This window comes from Ahaetulla prasina, chromosome 2 (genome assembly GCF_028640845.1).
Source record: "Ahaetulla prasina isolate Xishuangbanna chromosome 2, ASM2864084v1, whole genome shotgun sequence".
Classification (NCBI taxonomy): domain Eukaryota; kingdom Metazoa; phylum Chordata; class Lepidosauria; order Squamata; family Colubridae; genus Ahaetulla; species Ahaetulla prasina.
The window spans coordinates 301,824,208-301,843,521 of NC_080540.1; the positions used below are offsets into that span (position 1 = coordinate 301,824,208).

The window sequence follows — 19,314 nt, forward strand, 5'->3', positions numbered from 1 at the left end:
AAAGCCTTTTTTGCGATGTAGTTGCAGTGGGCTTTGGCACTTAGATCATTGGATATGAAAACTGAAGTCCTATTTTCTGCAATCAAGTTTGGAGCGGTTTACCTTGAGTTTCTATCTATTGCTCATGTATTGTTGTGGTTGAAGCTGAAGTAGTCATTGACTGGTAGGACCTTGTGGTAGATAATTTTATGTACTATGCTTAGGTCCGACTGAAGCTGATGTAGTTCTAAGTTGTCTAAGCCCAAAATTTGGAGTCTGGTGGCATAAGGTATTTTATTGCGAGCAGAGGAATGGAGGGATTCTCGTGAAATATCTCTGGACTCTCTTGATTGTATTTATGTCTGATATGCAGTGTGGGTTCCAGACAGATGAGCTGTATTCAAGAACTGGTCTAGCCAATGTTGTGTATGTTTGTTAAAGATGAATAGGGGACTGGAGTCTAAAACCTATGAAGAATGGTTGCAGGAATTGGGTACATCTAATGAAGAGAAGGACGACATGATGGCTGTCTTCCAATATTTGAAGGGCTGCCACAAAGAAGAGGGGGTTAAGTTATTCTCCAAAGCACCTGAAGGAAGGACAGGACAGGAACAAAGAATGGAAACTAATCAAGGGCGGATCAACTGAATCTTTTTACATATTTCCTTAAAAATGTGCATTGACTTTGGTTTGGGAACTCGCTAAATTTATTTCCATTAGTCCTTATACGAAAATTTTTTTGGTACTCATCATTTTTGGTACTCATCACACCTCCTGGAACCAATTAAGAATAAATATCAAGATAAGTACCATATTTGCATTTTGAGCTTTTAAGAAGAATTTGAGGTCCCAATCTGAGCCAGAGTTGTGCAAGAATGAATCAGAATGAAATCCAGACACACTGTTCGAACAGGCAAAGTTTATTCAAGAACCTAAAGACAACCCTGGAAGAGAGCTTCAATTTGGGATGGAGAAGCTATTAGTTTCGGTGGTCCTTTTGTCAGGTGTGGGTACATGTGTGAACATGGCCTTTGTAATGTTTAATTTCGGGAACATGCAGCTTTGGTGCAAATGTTCTTATTTCGCTAAGCGTGTAGATCTTTTCCCTTTGATGCACGCCAATGTGCCGATTTCGGTCACCACCTCTCTGTAGTTCTGTATTTTCCCTCTCTGCTTTTATGTGTGCAGGTTAATTAGTTAGTTAATTACAAGAGGAGAAAATGGATCAGTGATTTTTGCAACACAATTTTCTAGTTTGGTTATTGTGGGTCATGTTGATGATCAAAACGAGGGTCAGAGACAGCACAGAACTAATTTTGAATTGAAGTTCTTTCTTCAGTTATTAAAATGCATTCCATAATCTTATTAAATTGAAGTTGGTGATCTTATTTTGGCCTACCAACATGAGGACTTTAAACACAAGGAAACTGGCCATGAAAGGTAAGATTCTACATTAGGCAAGAAAAACCAAATGCCGACGTACAGTATAGGACAGGATCTCCTGCCTAAGCAACCCTTCCAACCCCCGTTATTCTAATGCCAATTCTAAAAATTCTGGTATCACCATTAGATGTCAGCAGAGATATCTTGGCCACTTTTTCTCCTGCCATCTAGTGGTTGACTATATTTTTACTCTAGACACAGTACTGTATGCCTCGTTTTGCTTTTTTTGAGGTTCTGAAACTGCAAATTAAAAGAAAATCAATAATTAAACTTTCATAGAGGAAACAGAAATTGCTCAAAATAAAAATATCACCAGTATGGTGCTATTTTGGACATGCAGCAAATAGGGGCCAAAGACGGAAGAAAACTTTGCGATTGCAATGTTGTTTTAAATAGAAAGGAAAACATAAATAGATAAAATAGGATTCTAGGTAATCCTTTTTTTTTTATTTGCATTTATATCCCGCCCTTCTCCGAAGACTCAGGGCGGCTTACACTGTGTCAAGCAATAGTCTTCATCCATTTGTATATTATATACAAAGTCAACTTTTATTGCCCCCAACAATCTGGGTCCTCATTTTACCTACCTTATAAAGGATGGAAGGCTGAGTCAACCTTGGGCCTGGTGGGACTTGAACCTGCAGTAATTGCAAGCAGCTGCTGTTAATAACAGACTGCATTAGCAGTCTGAGCCACAAAGGCCCTTGACTTACAACAGTTTGTTTAGTGACTATTCAAAGTTACGACAACACTGAAAAAAGTGACTTATGACCATTTTTTCATACATACAACTGTTTCAGTATCCCCATGGTTGTGTGATCAAAATTCAGTTGCTTGGCAACTGGCATGTACTTATGACGGTTGCAGTGTCCCCGAGTCACGCGATCACCTTTTACGACCTTCTCACCAGCCAAGTCAATGGGGAAGCCAGATTCACTTAATGACCGTGTGACTAACTTAACAACTGCAGTGATTCCCTTAAGAGCTTCTTTATTGGAGACAAATTCCTTGTGTGTCCAATCACACTTGGCCAAATAGCAATAGCACTTAGACTTATATACCGCTTCATAATGCTTCTGCAGCCCGCTCTAAGCGGTTTACAGAGTCAGCCTCTTGCCCCCAACAATCTGGGTCCTCATTTTACCCACTTTGGAAGGATGGATGGAAGGCTGAGCCAACCTTGAGCTGGTCAGGATCGAACTCCAGACTGTGGGCAGAATTAGTCTGCAATACTACATTCTAACCACTGCATCACCAGGAGTCAGCCTTCCTTCCTTCCTTCCTTCCTTCCTTCCTTCCTTCCTTCCTTCCTTCCTTCCTTCCTTCCTTCTTTCCTTCCTTCCTTCCTGTGATCACCATCTCACTTAGCAATGGAAATATTGGGCCCTACTGTGGTCATAAGTCAAGGACTATCTGCACTGGCATGCAAAACAAACAGCAAGCATGATTTATATCCTTGGACTATTATTGACCTTTTATTTTTCCCTTTCCAGAGACTGAAAAGCAGTTTGCAATAAATAATGCATTTTAACATAAGGGAGGCCTTGAGCCTGTAAACAACTCGTTGGAAACGTTTCCTGTTCTAGCTTTGCGTGATTCTCGGAATGAGATCATGTTTTGCATTTCTGGAGTTGCACGGCGCTCAGGGTTTCAGTGATGTTGCACAACCACATTTGAAGGCCATAAAGGAAGGTTGTTATGCGAAGGATGTTGATGTGAAGCTGTGCTTTATTCTGAGTCATCCAGACAACAATCAAATCTCGCCCTTCCAATTTCTCTCCATGCTGGCCTGATAAAACGCCCCAAATAATGACATTCTATGAAAGGATGGTGGATTTGGGGCAGAGGGGCAGGCCGGTGAATAGCGCAGGCTGGTAAAGCCTGTTATTAAGAACACAAAGCCTGCAATTACTGCAGGTTCAAGCCCAGCCCAAGGTTGACTCAGCCTTCCATCCTTTATAAGGTAGGTAAAATGAGGACCCAGATTGTTGGGGGGGCAATAAGTTGACTTTGTAAAAATATACAAATAGAATGAGACTATTGCCTTATACACTGTAAGCCGCCCTGAGTCTTCGGAGAAGGGCGGGGTATAAATGTAAACAAAAAAAAAAACAAAAAACCGTGTTTAATACAAGAGGAACAGATTAACGGAATTGGAAGGGACCTTGGAGGTCATCTAGTCCAACCAACCCCCCGCCCAAGCACTAGACCCTGCCTATACCATCTCTGACCAATGGCAGTCCAATCTTTTCTTGAAAGTCTCCAGTGATGAAGCTCCCACAACTTCCGAAGGCAAGCTTGGAAGTGGGGTTGGTCAGAATAACAGAATTGGAAGGGACCTTAGAGGTCTTCTAGTCCTCCAGTCCCTATATAATAAACCCTAAGTTGTGACTCGTCCTCCCTCCTCTCCTCAGCCAGGCCCCTCCCGTCTCCAACCGGGCCTTTTATCAGACTCCGAGTCTGATAATGAAGATGAACGGCCTGTCATGCCACCAGCCCCCGGCCCTGGCCCCATGCCCGGAGAGGATTCCAGGAGTGAACGAACAAGCCCGATAAACCTCACTCATACAGCGTGTGTTCCTTTGGCCCAGCCTTCAGAGCAGGAAGCCAGCCAGGTGCTGGAATTACTCGGCCCTACTCCCTCTGACCCCTCCTTTTCCCAGAAGCTGACAGCAAATCCAGCTGAAGACAATTTAGAGTGGGAGGACCCTCGCTTCAGGAGATCTGAGAGGCGACACCAGCAGAAGGAGGGGTGGGGCAGACCTGGATAAATGCTGAGTCATGGAGCCACACCCCACAGCTTATATAAAGGACCTGCTTTTGGCATTCCAACCTTGAGTCAAGCAAAGTCTTATCTAGTTTGCTGATATCAGATTCTATCGCTGAAGTCACAACTTGGACTCCTGCCTGCCCTGATAAACCTCGAAGGAACTTGGCAAGCTGCAAAGGCTTTGTTGCCAAGTTTGTTACGGACTTCCTTGACTCGTTCGTCGTAGTGGGAATGGGACACGACACCCTAGTCCAAACCCTATACATTCTGGACAAATGGTGTCCAGTCTCTTCTTGAAAACCTCCAGTGTTCGAGCACCCATAACTTCTGGTGGCAAGCTGTTCCACCGGTTAATTGTTCTCACCGTTAGGAAGCATCTCCTAACTTGGATCTCTCTCAGATAAGTTTCCATCCATTGTTTCTTGTCCTGCCTTCTGGTGCTTTGGACAATAGGTTGACCACCCTCTTCTTTGGGGCAGCCCCCAGTATTTGAGGGGCTGCCACAAAGAAAAGAGGGAGTCAAGCTGTTCTCCAAAGCACCAGAAGGCAGGAGAAGAAACAATGGATGGAAACTCATCAAGGAGAGAAGCAACCTGGAATGAAGGAGAAACTTCCTAACAGTGAGGACAATTAACCAGGGGAATAACTTGCCACCAGAGGTTGTGGGGGCTCCATCACTGGAGGTTTTCAAGAAGGGACTGAACAGCCAATTGGCTGAAGGATAAGGTTTCCTGCTTGAGGAGGGGTTGGACTAGAAGACCTCCACGGTCCCATCTAACTGTGATTCGGTATTTGCTCTGGAAATTGGGGCTTTCTGCAAAGGAAGCCCTCCTAGTGATTTTGGGTCTTATATAAAGGCTGGAGCACGGATGTTGTCTCCGTGATCCTTTAATGACTGGGAGGAAACATGCAATTATCCATGACACAGGCTTCTCTATGAATGAATGAATAAATGAATGGCTATGCCTTGCCACATGTTCTGGCCTTTCGCTTAGGCAGAGTTTAGCAGCACTTAAAAGTCTGCCAAACGGCCAAGTAAGGGCACCCGGTCTGTGCTTAAGAACTTTCCTTCAGAGATAAAGTCTTCTCTTTTTTTTCCATTTCAGTTTAATGGTGGCATGCCATTTTTGTCAAGAATTGTTCATTTGTTTTTCCATTGTTAATTCTGCTGTTCTTCCATCTTGTCTATCATTTCGGTTTTACCATAGATATTTCAATTGGCTATAGGATTTGTTGGAATCCTATAAATGGTCACTGAGTAGTTTTGGATTTGGAAGTAGATAAAATGGATGGATCGATGGATGGATGGATGGATGGATCGATAGTAGAAGAGAATGTGATCATATTTCCTGGTACCTGATAGTCCAGGCTGGAGGTACTGTCAAAATCTTGTCCTGATGCCTGGAGGCTGTGAGGATTGGATCAAAACCGTCAGCCTTAACCAAAACTCTTAGCAAGAACAAGACACTATATATACATTGAGGTTCCTCAATGTCTTCTGTTTTGTGTCTGGATGGTGCTGCACTGCCTTGGAAAGAACTGACCCATGTCTTGGAGGTCCTCCTGGACTCCATCCATCCATCCATCCATCCATCCATCCATCCATCCATCCATCCATCTTGTCTATCATTTCGGTTTTACCATAGATATTTCAATTGGCTATAGGATTTGTTGGAATCCTATAAATGGTCACTGAGTAGTTTTGGATTTGGAAGTAGATAAAATGGATGGATCGATGGATGGATCGATGGATTGATCGATGGATTGATCGATGGATTGATCGATGGATTGATCGATGGATGGATCGATGGATGGATCGATGGATTGATCGATGGATGGATCGATGGATGGATCGATGGATGGATCGATGGATTGATCGATGGATTGATCGATGGATTGATCGATGGATGGATCGATAGTAGAAGAGAATGTGATCATATTTCCTTGTACCTGATAGTCCAGGCTGGAGGTACTGTCAAAATCTTGTCCTGATGCCTGGAGGCTGTGAGGATTGGATCAAAACCGTCAGCCTTAACCAAAACTCTTAGCAAGAACAAGACACTATATATACATTGAGGTTCCTCAATGTCTTCTGTTTTTGTCTGCCTTCTGGTGCTTTGGACAATAGGTTGACCACCCTCTTCTTTGGGGCAGCCCCCAGTATTTGAGGGGCTGCCACAAAGAAAAGAGGGAGTCAAGCTGTTCTCCAAAGCACCAGAAGGCAGGAGAAGAAACAATGGATGGAAACTCATCAAGGAGAGAAGCAACCTGGAATGAAGGAGAAACTTCCTAACAGTGAGGACAATTAACCAGGGGAATAACTTGCCACCAGAGGTTGTGGGGGCTCCATCACTGGAGGTTTTCAAGAAGGGACTGAACAGCCAATTGTCTGAAGTATAAGGTTTCCTGCTTGAGAAGGGGGCTGGACTAGATAGAAGACCTCCACGGTCCCATCTAACTGTGATTCGGTGTTTGCTCTGGAAATTGGGGCTTTCTGCAAAGGAAGCCCTCCTAGTGATTTTGGGTCTTATATAAAGGCTGGAGCACGGATGTTGTCTCCGTGATCCTTTAATGACTGGGAGGAAACATGCAATTATCCATGACACAGGCTTCTCTATGAATGAATGAATAAATGAATGGCTATGCCTTCCCACATGTTCTGGCCTTTCGCTTAGGCAGAGTTTAGCAGCACTTAAAAGTCTGCCAAACGGCCAAGTAAGGGCACCCGGTCTGTGCTTAAGAACTTTCCTTCAGAGATAAAGTCTTCTCTTTTTTTTCCATTTCAGTTTAATGGTGGCATGCCATTTTTGTCAAGAATTGTTCATTTGTTTTTCCATTGTTAATTCTGCTGTTCTTCCATCTTGTCTATCATTTCGGTTTTACCATAGATATTTCAATTGGCTATAGGATTTGTTGGAATCCTATAAATGGTCACTGAGTAGTTTTGGATTTGGAAGTAGATAAAATGGATGGATCGATGGATTGATCGATGGATGGATCGATAGTAGAAGAGAATGTGATCATATTTCCTTGTACCTGATAGTCCAGGCTGGAGGTACTGTCAAAATCTTGTCCTGATGCCTGGAGGCTGTGAGGATTGGATCAAAACCGTCAGCCTTAACCAAAACTCTTAGCAAGAACAAGACACTATATATACATTGAGGTTCCTCAATGTCTTCTGTTTTGTGTCTGGATGGTGCTGCACTGCCTTGGAAAGAACTGACCCATGTCTTGGAGGTCCTCCTGGACTCCATCCATCCATCCATCTTCTTAGCTACCCATCCCCCTCATAGAGGGGCCAATTTAATAATAAAATTGTGTGGAACCTTCTTGGGACTGCTGAAAGGACTGTGTTGTGGAGTTGTGCTTCTTGCAGGATGTTTTCGCCCTTTGTGCAAAAATGACCCATTTGCTTCACACCCATCCATCCATCCATCCAGATAGAAAGTCCCTACAGAGAGTGGCGGGAACAGTGGAGAAGATTACAGGAAGCTCACTTCCCATCATTCAGGATGCGGCTTATAAGCGCTATGTGCTTAGAGCTCCAAGCCTTGTTAGAGACCCACACACACACACCCCATGGTCTGTTTCTGTTGTGAGGCTACACCTGGAATGCTGCATCCAGTTTTAGTGCCCACATGACAAAAAAGATGTTGAGACTTTTGGAAAAAGTGCAGAGAAGAGCAACTAAGATAATTAAAGGCCTGGAGACTAAAACATATGAAGAAAGGTTGCAGGATTTGGGTTTGGCTAGTCTAGAGAAAAGAAGGACTAGGGGGGACATGATAGCAGTATTCCAGTATTTGAGGGGCTGCCATAAAGAAGAGGGGGTCAATTTATTCTCCAAAGCCACTGAGGGCAGGACAAGAAACAATGGGTGGAAACTAATCAAGGAGAGAAGCAACCTGGAATTAAGGAGAAACTTCCTAACAGGGAGAACAATTAACCAGAGGAACAGCCTGCCACCAGAAGTTGTGGGTGCTTCATCACTAGAAGTTTTTAAGAAGAGGCTGGACAGCCATTTATCTAGAATGATATAGAGTTTCCTGCTTGAGCAGGGGGCTGGATTAGAAGCCCTCCAAGGTCTCTTCCGGCTCTATTCCGATTCTAAAACAGGGGTCCCCAAACTTGCCGACTTTAAGACTTGTGGACTTCAACTCCCAGAATTCCCCAGCCACCCATGCTGGCTGGGGAATTCTGGGCATTGGAAGTCCACAAGTCTTAAAGTCGCCAAGTATGGAGCTCCCTGTTCTAAAACTTCAGAGCATCTATCTAAGCTTCAGTCAAGGAAGAACATTGCAAGCAATCTAATCTGCCTCCTTCCAAGGAAGAGCCACAGCTTAACTGTGCATTATCCCGGAATGTCTTCCTTGGAGTAGATGAATATAATTCTCACTTCACCTGTCGAGAGGTCAACGAGCATCCTTCACCCTCATTACCTGGATGAATGCCCGATTGCAATCCTGGCAACAAGAGCGCGGTCCGTTCTTGACTCTGTTTTGCCAAACAGCTCCCTGAGCAATTTGCCATCTCCTTCTTGGAGAGAGATTTATATTGCTCGTATCACCCCGGCTAGTCCTTGTGTGACTCACAACGCCATCGAATCCGCGATCAAAAAGCTATAAATATAATGAGCAACAATGAATAGCCTTAAGATTATCTGTGAGTGCAAACTGGGCTATTTGGAAATCGCAGGGGTGAACCAAAAGGAAGAAGCTTGACCTGGAAGAGTCAGGTTGACCTGTCCATCAGGGCAAAGCAGGACGGGGGGTCTCTCCCAGGGGTTCCTGGTCATTCCCAGCCTTTGATTCAGAGTCTATAGTGGTTTCTCAGCACATACCAAGTTCTCTTGTCAAGTTCAGCTGAGGGAGTTTACTGAAGACTCTTTAGAATGGGGTCCTTTAATGCTCCCTGAGCTTTTCTTGCAGACGTTTCATGACCCAACTAGGTAACATCATCGGTGCTAAGGGTGAAGGGTTTCTGAGGAGGAGCAGGAGCAGGAAGAGGACTGTGGGGCCCTCGGTGCTCTCTGAGCTTGGTTGATTTCATGCAGACGTTTCATGACCCAACTAGGTAACATCATCAGTGCTAAGGGTGGAGGGTTTGTGGGGAGGAGGAGGAGGACTGTGGGTTTTTTGATGCTCTGTGAGCTTCAAACGTTTTCTTGCAGATGTTTCATGACCCAACTAGGTAACATCATCAGTGCTAGAAGGGAGGGAGGTTTTCTGTCATTCTATATCATGGCTTGTCCTATCAATATTGATGGGACTGTGGATTTCTTCTCCGGGCTTCCTTGATTAGGGTTGTCTGCTTGATTGTTTGTCTGGAGTTAATCCCTGCTTATCTGGGTACTGGCTGCTGGAGACGATGTATTATAAGGTCAAAAGAACAGAGAGCAAACCCCACTCGCTTACAGCACTGATGATGTTAGCTGGTTTGGTAATTTTTCAGTGCTGTTGTTACCTTGAACCGTCACTAAACAAATGCTTATAAATTGAGGACTACCTGTAGTGTCATTCCTGAGAGGTTACAGGCATGCAGCTCTGCCCATAGCTCAGGACAGCCCAAGAATGGTGCCACTGGAGCTTGAGAAGACGCCCTCTGAAGGTGTCACCATTGAAGAGCAGGGGTCCTATGCCTCTCCTTCAGAGGTCTCCTCCTATAAAGCAGAAGCTCCTGGCAGAAGGGAAATGAGCAGCTGATCTCGATCAGGGGTCTCCAACCTTGGCAACTTTAAGACTTGTGGACTTCAAAATCCCAGAGTTCTCTGGGAGTTGAAGTCCACAGGTCTTAAAGTTGCCAAGGTTGGAGACCCCTGATCTAGAGAAAAGAAGGACTAGGAGAGACATGATAATAGTCTTCCAATGTTTGAGGGGCTGCCCTCAAGAAGAAGGGCTCAAGCTATTCTCCAAAGCACTAGAAGGCAAGAGAAGACGCAATGGATGGAAACTCATCAAGGAGAGAAGCAACCTGGAATTATTTATTTATTTATTTATTTCATTTATTTATTTTGTCGAGTACATATTAGGTAATATATATAAGCATGAATTGAGTACATAAAGTGAATACAATTAAAGGGAACATTAGGACAGGGATGGTAGGCACACTGATGCGCTTATGCACGCCTCTTACAGACCTCTTAGGAATGGGATGAGGTCAACAGTAGATAGTCTTTGGTTAAAGTTTTGGGGATTTTGGGAAGAGACCACAGAGTCAGGTAGTGCATTCCAGGCATTAACAACTCTGTTACTGAAGTCCTATTTTCTGCAATCAAGTTTGGAGCGGTTTACCTTGAGTTTGTATCTATTGTGTGCTCGTGTATTGTTGTGGTTGAAGCTGAAGTAGTCTTCGACAGGAAGGACATTGTAGCAGATCATTTTATGAGCTACGCTTAGGTCAGGCCGAAGGCGGCGTAGTTCTAAATTGTCTAAGCTCAAAATTTCAAATCTGGTGCCATAAGGTATTTTGTTGCGAGCAGAGGAGTGGAGGACTCTTCTCGTGAAATATCTCTGGACTCTCTCAATACAAATGTTTTGTATGCTCTGGTTAGTAGTGTGATATTACCGGAGAAGAAGCTACGCAAGATTAGGTTTACAACCCTTAATGCCTTTTTGGCAATGTTGTTACAGTGGGCTTTGAGACTTAGATAATTTGAGATGAGTGCTCCAAGGTCCTTCACAGAGAGAGGGTCATCTACAAGGTCATGTCCACTCAGTTTGTATTTTGTATTCTGATTCCTTTTGCCAATGTGTAAGACGAAGCATTTGTTGGTTGAGATTTGGAGTTGCCAAGTTTTTGACCATTCCGACACAAAGTCAAGGTCTTTTTGAAGGGTAGCAGCATTGTTGGTAGAGTTAAATAGTTTAACATCATCAATGGAGAGAACACAGTTACTTATAAACATCATCAAAAAAGGACAACAAAGAATGTTCTTTCTGCGCCAACTCAGTAAGCTCAAACTGCCCAAGGAGCTGCTGATTCAGTTCTACAGAGGAATTATTGAGTCTGTCATTTGCACCTCTAGAACTGTCTGATTCGGTTCTGCAACCCAACAAGAAAGACACAGACTTCAGAGGATCATTAGAACTGCAGAAAAAATAATTGCTACCAACCTGCCTTCCATTGAGGACCTGTATACTGTATACTGCACGAATCAAGAAGACCCCTCGCATCCTGGACATAAACTGTTTCAACTCCTACCCTCAAAATGACACTATAGAACAACTGCACACCAGAACAACTAGACACAAGAACAGTTTCTTCCCGAATGCCATTACTCTGCTAAACAAATAATTCCCTCAACAATGACAAACTATTTACTAAATCTGCACTACTATTAATCTTCTCATAGTTCCCATCACCAATCTCTTTCCACTTGTGACTGTATGACTGTAACTTTGTTGCTGGTAATCCCTATGATTTATATTGATATATTGACCATCAATTGTGTTGTAAATGTTCTACCTTGTGCTTTTTTGATGACATTTTTGTCATTAAGTGTTAAATTTGTACCCTATCATTAGGTGTTGTAAGTGATGTACGTTGATGAAGGTATCTTTTCTTTTATGTACCCTGAGAGCATATGCACCAAGACAAATTCCTTGTGTGTCCAATCACACTTGGCCAAAAAAATTCTATTCTATTCTAATCTATTCTATTCTATTCTATTCTATTCTATGATCACAAAGGTCATTTATGTATGGTATGAAGAGTGTTGGTCCTAGAACGCTTCCTTGGGGGAAAACCGCTATTAAGGAGAAACTTCCTAACAGTGAGGAAATTAAGCAGTGGAACAGGAGTTGTGGGTGTTTCATCACTAGAGGATTTTAAGAAGAGACTGGACAGCTTCCTGTCTGAAATGATTGAGGGTCTCCTGCTTGGGCTGGGGGTTGGACTAGAAGACCTCCAAGGTCCCTTCCAACTCTGATATTCTGTTCATTAAACACTGGGACAGTTCGCCTCCAGAAGTTGTGGGTGCTTCATCACTGGAGGTTGTGAAGAAGAGACTGGACAACCATTTGTTTGAAAATGGCACAGGGTCTCCTGCTTGAGCAGGGGGTTGGACTAGAAGACCTCCAGGGTCCCTTCCAGCTCTATTCTCTTAGGAAATCTGCTTTCTCACAACAAAACGGGACTTGTGATGGTTTTGTACATTTTAACTGCCACCTCCTTACAAATGTTTACCAGCTGGAGTCAGTCTCCAGGCCTGGGGGGGATCGAGTAGGTTTTAGCCTCAGGGCAAGCAGACCGGCTGCTCTTGTCTGAAACCCTGTTGTGTTTATGTGTGTTTGTGTTTGTTTGTGTGTGTGTGTTCATTCTGTCACTTCAGGCCAGATCAGCCTCAGGGAGTATGAATGAAGCGCTTTCTTGTGGGCTCTGCCAATATTTCCTTCAAAACAACAGGCCCTGCCAGCAGGGGAGGTTCCAGTTACAGATTTCAAAAGCGAACGTTATTTAAGTTTTGAAATATTCACTCCACACTGTTCTGTGTAAATAGGTCTCTACGCACAGACTTGCATCTCAAACCAAATTTAAAATATTGACTACATCAGTGATTCCCAATCATGGCAACCTGAAGATGAGGGGGACTTCAACTATAATAATAATATCAGAGTTGGAAGGGACCTTGGAGGCCTTCTAGTCCAACCCCCTGCCCAGGCAGGAAACCCTACACCATCTCAGACAGATGGTTATCCAACATTTTCTTAAAAATTTCCAGTGTTGGAGCATTCACAACTTCTGCAGGCAAGTTGTTCCACTGATTAATTGTTCTAACTGTCAGGAATTTCTCCTTAGTTCTAAGTTGCTTCTCTCCTTGATTAGTTTCCACCCGTTGCTTCTTGTTCTACCCTCAGGTGCTTTGGAGAATAGCTTGACTCCCTCTTCTGTGTGGCAGCCCTGAGATATTGGAACACTGCTATCATGCCTCCCCTAGTCCTTCTTTTTATTAAACTAGATGTACCCAATTCCTGCAGCCATTCTTCATATGTTTTAGCCTCCAGTCCCCTCATCATCTTTGTTGCTCTTCTCTGCACTCTTTCTAGAGTCTCAACATCCTTTTTACATCGTGGCGACCAAAACAATGCAATATTCCAAGTGTGGCCTTACCAAGGCATTATAAAGTGGTATTAACTCCCAGAATTTATTTTATTTTATTTTATTTATTATTATTTATTATTATTTATTATTTAATCAAATTTATATACCGCCCTATCTCCCGAAGGACTCAGGGCGGTGTACAGGCATTTAAAAACATATAAATACAATATAAAAAACAATTAAAAAACTTATTCTAAAAAGCCCGTTAATTTAGAATTAAAAATATAGAATAAAACCCAAATTAAAACCGATAATTTAAAATCTAGCCCATTCCTGCACAGTTAAATAAATATGTTTTAAGCCCGCGGCGGAAGGTCCGGAGGTCCGAAAGCTGACGAAGTCCGGGGGGTAGTTCATTCCAGAGGGTGGGGGCCCCCACAGAGAAGGCCCTTCCCCTGGGTTTTTTATTTATTTATTTATTTATTTATTTCGTCAAGCATGTATTTTATGACAGATACAAGTGTAAACATAATTATAAATACATGTAAAGGATACGAATGAAAGAAAACATTAGGACAGGGACGGTAGGATAGCCTGGCTGGGGAATTCTGGGAGTTGGAAGTCCCTGCATCTTAAAGTTGCCACGGTTGAGAAACACAGAACTATATGATTGAATCGTTTTGTTGGTTTATCACACTTATATCTTAACCACAACTGAAGCAAATCCTTGGTAGTTTACAGGATAGACAAAATTATAGGAGCCACGGCAAAAAATAAAACAAGGAAATAACTGAAGAGAATGATGATGTTACTTAGTTGGGTCATGAAACATCTGCAAGAAAACAACTAAGTCAGAGAGCACCAAGGACCCTACAGTTCTCCTCCTCTTCCTCCTCCCCCCACTTGTAGCACTGATGATGTTCCCTAGTTGGGTCATAAAGTGTCTGCAAGAAAACAACCAAGCTCAGAGAGCACCAAGGACCCCACAGTCCTCTTCTCCTCCTCCTCTTCCTCCTCCTCCTCCTCCTCCTCTACTTTGCAACCACCACCACCTGAGCACAGATAATGTTACCTGGTTGGGTAATGACACGTCTGCAAGAAAACAACCAAGCTCAGAGCCCTTCAAGGATTTCACAGTCCTCCTTGTCCTTGTCTTTATCCTCCTCCTCCTCCTCCTCCTCCTCCTCCTCCTCCTCCTCCTCCTCCTCCCAAACCCCCTCCTCCTCCTCCTCCTCCTCCTTCTCCTCCTCCCAAACCCCCTCCTCCTCCTCCTCCTCCTCCCAAACCCCCTCCTCCTCCTCCTCCTCCTCCTCCTCCTCCTCCTCCTCCCAAACCCCCCTCCCATCTAGCACTGATGATGTTACCTAGTTTGAGTCATGAAACACCTGCAAGAAAACAAGCAAACTCAGAAACCGCTAAGGACCCCACTGTTTAACCCTGAGCTGGAAATATTCGTTCCCATCGGTATTTAAATTTTTTTCATTTCTTTTATTTCTTAGTTCCTTTTCTGGGCTATCTCTGAAGCAAGAGCAAGGCCTCTGGCATTCTCTCTTCCCCCATAGCCGCCAGAAAGCTGAGTTTTAGCCTTTTTGTGTTCTTTTTTCTACTTTAATCTCCAACAATTGGATGTGTGTAATTAGTCGAGATGAGCAAATGGCAAATTTGCATTCCAGAGCTTGTTAAATGAACACAAGGATGAATGGCTGGCGGGTCCTTTAATGATCACAGGCAGTTTCTCGCTGGCTCATTCATCCCCGTCATTGTTTCTTTTGAATTTCTGGTGCTCTGAAAACTGGCTGCTCCACACAACCCCCGGGGTTAAGCAAGATTCTTCAGCCAAGCACCTCTTAAGGTGCTTGGCATTCTTCTTACAGAGTCAGAGACCCATTGAGGTCATCCAGTCCTACCCCTGCTCAATGCAGGAACCCCACGTGGCTGAGTTCTAGTCCCACTTTAGGCATGAAAGGCAGCTGGGAGGACTTGCGGCCAATCACTTTCTCTCTCAACTCTCCTCTCCTTACAGGGCTGATATATGAGAGAGAGGGAGAAGGAGAAAGAGAGAAAGAGAAATATAAAGATTATCAGATAGATTGATGGATGGATGGATGGAGGTAGGTAGTAGGTAGGTAGGTAGACAGACAAACAAATGAGAGAGAGCTGATAGGTAGATGGTTGATAGATGAGTAGATAGATGATAGAGAGATAGAGATGGTGGGTTGCTCCCAGTTCACCCTGGTTCGGGCAAACTGGTCCTGGAGGCGGCAGGAGGCTCCGCCCACCTGCCTAGACATCATCAAAAAGGCTCTGCGCATGCACAGAAGCGCCGCACTCTCACAAAGCGAGCGTGCGCACCCACGCACTACCAATAGTGAACCGGTAGCGCTGGGATTTGAATCCCACTACTGGAGAGACAGAGGGGAGGGGGTAGGTAGGTAGGTAGATAGGTAGGTAGGTAGGTAGGTAGATAGATAGATAGATAGATAGATAGATAGATAGATAGATAGATAGATAGATAGATAGATAGATAGATAGATAGATAGATTTTGTTGTTGTTAGTTGCGAAATCGTATCCGACCCATTGCGACCCCATGGACAACGTTCCTCCAGGCCTTCCTATCCTCTATCATCCTCTGGAGTCCATTTAAGCTCCCGCCGACTGCTTCAGTGACTCCATCCAGCCACCTCGTTCTCTGTCGTCCCCTTCTTCTTTTGCCCTCCATCTTTCCCAGCATTAGGCTCTTCTCCAGTGAGTCCTTCCTTCTCATTGGGTGTCCAAAGTATTTCAGTTTCATCTTCAGGATCTGGCCTTCTAAAGAGCAGTCAGGGTTGATCTCCTCTAGGACTGACTTGTTTGTTCATCTTGCAGTCCAAGGGACTCGCAGGAGTCTTCTCCAGCACCAGAGTTCAAAGGCCTCAGTTCTTCCGTATGGTCCAACTTTCACAGCCATACATTGCAACTGGGAAAACCATTGCCTTGACTATACGCACTTTTGTTGGCAGAGTGAGGTCTCTGCTTTTTAGTACACTGTCTAGATTTGCCATAGCTTTCCACTCCAGGAGCAAGTGATAGATAGATAGATAGATAGATAGATAGACAGACAGACAGACAGACAGGCAGACAGACAGACAGACAGACAGATGAGAGACAGCTGATAAATAAGTGGTTGATAGATGAGTAGATAGATGATATAGCTAGAGAGATATAGGGAGATAGAGATAAAGAAATAGATAGAGATAGATAGATAGATAGATGATAGATAGATAGATATGGATGGATGGATGGATAGAGATACCTTACAAAGAACCAGCAGAGACCTGGATAATTGCTGCCTTTTTTGGAGGCAACTCTGGCAAAAACAGGAGGTGTCCGTCCCGCCCTCACTCTGCATTTGTCTCCTTTCTCAAAATCACCAGGTTTCCAACTCAGCCCCTGCTTGATGACCCCTTATTGTCCCTCTCAGCCTCTGAGAAGAAGGAATAAAGAAGTCGGTCAGGCAGCCCACCCAAGGTCCCGTTTCTTGTCCCCCTCGCTCTCTGTTGCCAAAATCAATTTGCCCAAAATTAACATTCACAGCTTAAAACAATGAAAACAGGAGTCAAGTTCAGCGGATAAAACAGGAGTTGATTGAAGGAGGAAACTGCCCAGTGGAGCGTAAATAAGTTCTATTCTTGGAACATTCCTGAGGCCACAATGCACAAAAAGAATTAGGACACCGTTCTAATATGTTGCTGGCGTTGCTTCCTCCCAAACGCATCTTTTTAAGCAAGTGACAGGATCCCCACGCACACAGCAAAAATGTCACCCTCGGAACAGCTCATTTAGTGACCGTTCGAAGTTCTAACAACACTGAAAAAAGAGACTGAGGACTGTGTTTCACACTGACGACCGTTGCAGCCTCCCCAGGGTCACCTGATCAACATTCAGATGCTTGGCAGCTGACTCATATTTGTGACGGTCATGTGATCCCCTTTTGCGACCTTCTGGCAATAAAAAAGTCAATGGGGAAGCCAGATTCACTTAACAACGGTGTGACTAACTGAACAACTGCAATATCTATCTATCTATCTATCTATCTATCTATCTATCTATCTATCTCATCTCTATCCATCTGTCCATCCATCCGTTCGGCCATCCAGCCATCCCGCCATCCATCTTGTCTGTCTGTCTGTCTGTCTATCTATCTATCTATCTATCTCTATAAATATCTCTCTCATCTATCTGTCTGTCTGTCTGTCTCTCTTTCTCATCTGTCTGTGTCTGTCTGTCCATCCATCCACCCACCTACCTACCTACCTATAGTATCTATCTGTCTGTCTCTCTCTCTCTCTCTCTCTCCCATCTGTCTGTGTCTGTCTTTCCATCCATCCATCCACCCACCCACCTACCTACCTACCTACTTACCTACCTACCTACCTTAGTATCTATCTGTCTCTCTCTCTCTCTCTCTCCCATCTGTCTGTGTCTGTCTGTCTTTCCATCCATCCACCCACCTACCTGCCCACAGTATCTATCTGTCTGTCGGTTGGGCTGCCTGTCTTTCTGTCTACCTACTTACCTGGTTATAGGGATTCCTGCTTGAGCAGAGGGTTGGACTAGAAGACCTCCAAGCTCCCTTCCACCTCTGTCATTCCGTATCCTAGTACCCTGCCTCCCCTTCCCCCAGATAACTCCTGGCCACCAAAACAGGCCCTGCTCCAGTTTTAGGCGTGAAAGAACGCCTTGCTTCAATGGAAGAGAATCTGAATTGCGCAGGCCCTAAATCTAAGTTTAAGGCCGGAGAAAGCATTGAGTGAGGGGCCGACATCTGGAAGCGAAGTAGCTCTAGTCTCTCTTTCTTTGGTGAAACGTTTTCCCATCTGCTCGGTTCTCCAAGGTGATGAGATCCTTTTGACTGACTAATAGCTCCTTGTTCAAAAACTTGGCAAGGTCAGAGATGGGGAAAAGGACTCGGCCCCCTCCAAGGATGCCATCAGCCGCACCCTAGAAACACAGAACAACAACCGCAGACAAAGACCCAGCTCTCCATCTGCCCTTTGAGGTTGTTTTTTTCTTTGCTTTTTAATTTGCAGGTAAGGTCCTCGACCAACGACCCCAATGGAGCCCAAAATTTCAGTTGCTGAAGCGAGACAGTTAACCGTTAAGCGAGTTTTGCCCCGTTCTACAACCTTTCCCGCCCCGGTTCTTAAGCGAATCAGTGCAGTTGTTAGGCGACTAACCCCGTTGTTAAGTGAATCCGGCTTCCCCATTGACTTTGCTTGTCAGAAGGTGGCAAAAGGGGATCACGTCACCCCCGGGGACGCTGCCGCGGTCATAAATACAGATCAGTTGCCAAGCATCTGACTTTTGATTACGGGACCACGGGGATGTTGCAACAGTCGTAAGTGTGGGGAAAGAATCATTTTTCCCAGTGCCATTTTAACTTCGAACGGTCACTAAATGAACTGTTGTAACTCAAGGACAACCTGCATTCTATTCTATCCACAAACAAAGTATTCTGCTATCATTCAAGGCAATCCGAAGACGGGAAAAGCACAGCAATGGATGCCTTAAGCTTAGTTAACCCAGTTCTTCCTCTTTTTCCCAATTTCCAAAAGCTCTAATCCAGAGGAAGGCACTCCTGGGCATCCTTTCTGCCCTTCCCGGATCTCAAATTGGTGAATCCAATGGGATTCATGAAGAGACGTTGTTGGCTCAGGCAGATTAACCTGATTAAACATATATAGACAACCAATTAAATATGAGTCAATGTGTGTGGCGGCAGCCAAAAAAGCCAACACAATCAGAAACTGCATTAACAGAGGGATACAATCAAGATCAAGGGAGGTACTAAAAGCACTCTATAAAGCCTTAGTAAGAGTGTGTATGTATGTATGTATGTATGTATGTATGTATGTATGTATGTATGTATGTATGTATGGATGTATGGATGGATGGATGGATGGATGGATGGATGGATAGATAGATAGATAGATAGATAGATAGATAGATAGATAGATAGATAGATAGATAGATAGATAGATAGATAGATAAAATAGATAGATAGATAGTGACTGGCTTAAAAGTTTTATTAAATTTTAATTGG

At 44.0% G+C, this 19,314-nt stretch overlaps 1 protein-coding gene across 1 annotated transcript in view; it reads left to right on the forward strand.

Annotated features, from left to right (window-relative positions):
• DNAI1 (dynein axonemal intermediate chain 1) overlaps positions 1-19,314 on the forward strand; it is a 185,016-nt gene that overhangs the window by 152,574 nt on the left and 13,128 nt on the right. The gene's annotated exons all lie outside the window — the stretch shown is intronic.